At 49.2% G+C, this 5,051-nt stretch overlaps 1 protein-coding gene across 1 annotated transcript in view; it reads right to left on the bottom strand.

The window, feature by feature from the left end:
- The window catches only part of BCL9 (BCL9 transcription coactivator), a 74,993-nt gene extending 70,577 nt beyond the window's left edge, over positions 1 to 4,416 (bottom strand). The window contains exon 1 of the mRNA XM_034792052.1: positions 4,161 to 4,416. The gene's annotated coding sequence lies outside the window, so the exon portion shown is untranslated. The remainder of the gene's footprint in view (positions 1 to 4,160) is intronic.
- Between the last annotated feature and the right edge of the window lie 635 nt (positions 4,417 to 5,051).

The following is a 5,051-nucleotide window of genomic DNA, read 5'->3' as shown; positions in this document are numbered from 1 at the left end:
GGCTGCCCCGCAAACCGTGAAGCCGGTAGCGCTTGGGCAGCCCTTTTTGCGTGGCTGGGAGGGAGGAGGGGGAGTTAGGGCGGGGACTTTGGGGAAGGGGCGGGGAATGGGCGGACAAGGGGCGGGGAAGGGGGTGGGAAAGGGGCCCGTGGAGTGTCCTCTTTTTTTATTTTTTAAATATGGTAACCCTAAGTCTGAAGAAATAAAATATAATTGTTTACTGCCAACCCCCACAGATCCTAAACTGTACATGAAAATCCTGCGTGCGCCAACTGACCAGGGCAACTCACATAAGGTTCAAAATTAAAACCAAATTGCTACTTTAGTCTCCTTTTAAACATCACCAAACAGCAGAAAAAAATGACCGATTTGCCCCCATGTCCTCCTGACACATTACCATTGTTTGCCTCTGTCTCCATCCAGCTAGTTACATCCTGTGTTGTACTTTAGGAGGAGCACACATGGTTTGTTCTGCATGTGCTCCCCCTGCAAGGCAGGATAGGGTGCAACTGATGTCCACAAGGAAACAGAGGCAGGAGGCCACTGCTTGTAATTGGCCTCAGGTCATACTTACTAATCTGTGCATCTACGATTTTAGAGTGCAGATCTGATCAGATCAGCAGTTTGTCCTGGAAGGAGGAAAGTGACATAAAATATGCACAAGCCTTCCTTCTGTGCTGACAGCAGATTGAGTCGTCAGATGATAAGAGGAAGCAGCATCTTGCTCTCCTCGCCCCTAGCATGGACTGCTCTGACACCCATAATGCAGTGCTAGTTTTGACCTTGTCATCTCCCATTCACTGTTCACTATGTGCAGATTCTGAACATTTGGTCAGTGGGTTCACCACCCCAGTTTTCATGCCCATTCAGTCCTTAGCCTTTCTGCTAAGACTGCCACCAAGGGGCCAATTAGTGCTCACTATTGTTGGGTTTTGTTTGGTGACCTGACCTTTATCCACTAGGAACTAAACTGAAGCCACACAGGACATGGACAAGCCATCAGGTGGTAACTTTCACTCACTGCCAGCCTGGGCTGAATTTAAACACGTGCAACACTGACTGTGTGTATTCCTTCTGTATGAAAAGTGTGATATGCACATATCCCATGAGCAGAAACTGCCTTTCCTCCTATTTTACATCTTAATAATGAGAACAAGTTGTGGTATGTTTGACTCCTGGAAAGGGGGAGGTGTGGTGTAAAAGTTTTGTAGTACAGGGTTTGTGTGTGTGATGTCTGTTTCACAAATGTGCAAGAACAGCAGCTGTGGTGAGAGTCTTCTTAGGTGCACAGGACCACTGTAACGTACATAATCACTATCGTATAGAACACATGGATCGGATTCTCAACTGCCCTTCATCTCGTGTAGACATTTGCACCAGCACAAAGTGGGTGTAAACGGCTATCATTCTGATGTTACAGCGTTTTGCATCCACTGTGCACTGGCGTAAACTAACACAAGTTGCAGGGCAATAGAGAATCAGGCCATACCTGTGTATAAACCATGTGCATTGTCCCTTCTGCAAGAATAACATGCTGTGTAGATACATGAACCTACGCATGTGGTGTCATTGTGAACGTATGTGTGCCGAGGAGCAGTGTTTAGGGGCATGCACATGAAACAAGATGTATTTAATACACATATTTATTTGGGGATGTGGAGTGCAGGATGATCATTTTTTTGTTACCAGATTCCAGAATAGAAACAGAAATTCAGCAACAAATCACTAACATGAGAGGCAGACCTTGAAGATCTCCGTTTATCCAGATACTTGATTTGGCCCCTGCTAAAAACCTCACCGATGCCTTCAGCTCCGCCTGCCTTGACATAGTGACTCATAGACTCATAGACTCATAGACATTAAGGTCAGAAGGGACCATTATGATCATCTGGTCTGACCCCCTGCATGCTGCAGGCCGCAAGACCCTTCCCTGTACTCTACCTTTCTCTATGGCCCGCCTAAATCCCACCATATGCAGAATGTTGCTCTCTCCCTTTTCCTATCTGCAATGAAGTACAGCTACATCACACTTGCCCTCAGACAACTCCAGTGGCTCCCTATTCATGTCGGGATCTACTTCAAAATTCCCCCTTCTTTTAAAAACCCTTCATGGAGTTGGTCCAGCCTGTCTCTTGGATCTCCTCTCTCCCTGCTTCCTCTGTCCATCGAGCACTGGGTTCTTCTCCATCTCTTCATCCAATCTCAATGCCATAAGCATCAGAGCCTTCTCCTCTGCAGGTCCTGCCACCTGGAACAGGCTTCCTTGATCCCTCTGCCTCATTGTCTGTCAGTCTCATCTAAAATCTGACTTGAAATTTTTTTTTTTTCCTCCTCTGACTAAACGTCTCAAATTCTCCCTCTGCTATTATTTATCTCCATAACTGTGTTCTTTAATGCTGTAGAGTGTATGTGAGACAGCTAGTGCAGCACATGTTATATCAAATACCGGTTTTGGTTTGGTGGGGGCTTTCTGTTTTGTTTTTTACAAGGAGTGAGGCGGAGGGAAACTGAATGGAATTTCTCCTTCACATTTTTTTGCAGCACCATACAGAGCCTCCATCTTCCTTGCTAGACTGAGGAGGGTCTCAGGCCAATTTCATCTCCCTCCCACATCTCCCATTCTGCTCAGATTCTTTAACACATGATGTTTTCCTCCAGGCCTTGATTGGGAAAGCATGAATCCCCCCCCACCCCACCCTCTCTCTCTCTCTCTCTCTCTTTCTCTCTCTCTATTCCAACTCCTATATGTCCTAGCTTGTGTCAGGACCTTAGGCTGATCAACATTTGTGCAGCTCACGCTCTTGTAAATTACTTTTCAACAAATAGCAAGAATCAGGAAAACCCTAGAATTATGGTAGGTGATAAAGTTAAAAGACATCAGGAGGATCCACCTAGAGCCAAAGTTTTGCTTCAGTAAAATAATATCAGAATTTATCGCAAAAGAAATAAAATTCACAAAATCAAGAACAATTTTTTATTTTAATTTTTTTAAGGATTGGGAATCAGGATTCAGGCATCACCCCCTCTCCCTTTTTGCTCTTTCACAGCATCACCTCAGCAGCAGTAGGTTATAGCCACAAAACCACTAGTGAGTAAACAGACCTCATACACAGACATATTTACTCACTGATCAACAGCATTTGTAAATAAATCTCTTTTAATCTCCAAAATCCACAATAAAAATCTTCCAGCCCTATGGCAGTTTACAGATCTGCCTTGCTTCAGTTAGGTCCAAAAAACACAAGGTCTGGGATACACAGTGACAAAAGACCCAGGGTTTTCCTCTCCCTGGCATCTCACTATTTTTCTTTAACAGATGTACAAGGGGGGAGGCGGAAGAAAACCTCCAATCTCTCCTCCCACCTCATTCTCACTATTAATCGGCCAATAAATCTTCCAAAAAGACACAAGGACAGAAGCCAACAGGTGGGAAAAGCTTTTTGTTCCTTTAGCCACGCTGAGACACTGGATCTGCGCTCTCTAGTCTGGTTCTGCCAGGGTCTCTTTAATAATAAATAATATATTTTACTTTGTCCTTCTCTAGTACCTTCCACCTGAGGCTCGCAGGGCAGGCTACAAACATTATGGATTTTCGCCCCTTTGAGGTAGGTCACTATCACCACGTCCTGTTTGCAGATTGGGGGGGGGGGAGGAAACTGAGGCACAGAGGGCGAGAGATCAAACTCTCCACCGAGTCCTCCCACCCCCGGCAGTGGAAAAGTTTCTGGCTTCCCCCAGCTCTCCCACCGCCTGCCATGCCCCCGTAGCCTAGGGGCTGCGAGCGCCCCAGCTCTGGTGCATCGCCTCCCCAGCTCCCGGGACGCGGCAGGGTGCGATGCAATCGCGGCGGCTCCGCAGCCGAGCCCGGAGAGGCAGGAGGCCTCCAGCAGCCCGCTGTGCCCCGCTTCCCCCCCGCCAGCCTCCCCCTTGCCCCGGCGGGGGGGGGGGGCCGCCGCGCGCCTTTCGGCGGGGTCCGCTCGGGGGTCTCCAGCCAGCCCGGCTGCGGGGCTTCTCCGGCGGCGGGCAGCGCGGAGCGCGGGGCCGGCCCCGCCGCCGCCACTGGAGCGGGCTCCGGCAGCTGCGGAACGAGCCCCCGAGCATGGAGCGCTCAGGCGGCTCCGCCGCGGCCGGGAGCGGGGTCTGCGGCTGCCGGCTCTTACCTTGCTAGGAGCGGGATTCCTGGGGAGTCATTCCGCCGAGCGAGGGGGGGCCGCGGCTGCCAACAAAACGAGACCCTGCGCCTGCAATCCCCGGCCTCCTGCTACCAAGACACTAGGACAACATCAAAGCAACTTAGGGGGAACACTTTAGGGGCCTATTGTCTGCTCTGGCCTGATCTGTTTTCCTTCTGCCTCCCCCTCTCGCTGCCGCGGCACTTGGTACAGCCCAGGCATTCATGCCAAGTAGCTTTCACACATGGAAGCTTGTCTCAAGCAATTGCTGACAAGCCACAAACAAGACATCCCCCCTCCCTCCGCCTTCCCCCCGCCTCCTTTCTTCAGCATGCAAACTAAAACTCCAGTGACAGGCCTAGCTGCACACACACACACACACACACCAGGCAGGCAGCTCAGCTCGCCGCTGTACTGGGGGAGCTCAGAGACAGGAAAAAGCCCAGGCTGAGTTGGGGGCAGGGAGAAAGCTGTCTGCTGTGTCCCAGTAAAATGGCAGAGGGAGAAGCTGTGCAGACAGCACCGTGCAATCAAACCCTTTTCTTTCTTTTAAGGATCCCAGTGTGGGGAGGAATTATTCAAATAAGCAACGGGGGGGGGGGGGGGGGAGATAAAAAAATCAGATTGCTTACTCTGTATCTTGCGGGGGAAGGATTTTTTGCCCAATCAAAATTGTCTCCACCGCAATCTGTTGAGATTTTAGCTTAAACATAAACCATTCCCAGAGTTAAATAACACAATGCATTGCATCTCCCACCTAAGCATTGTAAAGTTCCTACCAATCTTAATTAATTAAGCCTCCCCATACCCATGGTAGGGAAATATCATTATCCATATTTTACAGATGGGGGAACAGATAGAGAATTTAGGTGACTTGTC

The sequence above is a fragment of the Trachemys scripta genome, chromosome 1, assembly GCF_013100865.1.
Source record: "Trachemys scripta elegans isolate TJP31775 chromosome 1, CAS_Tse_1.0, whole genome shotgun sequence".
Lineage (NCBI taxonomy): Eukaryota > Metazoa > Chordata > Testudines > Emydidae > Trachemys > Trachemys scripta.
Note: the sequence above shows the minus strand (reverse complement) of the source record. Positions and strands in the feature narration are given on the sequence as shown.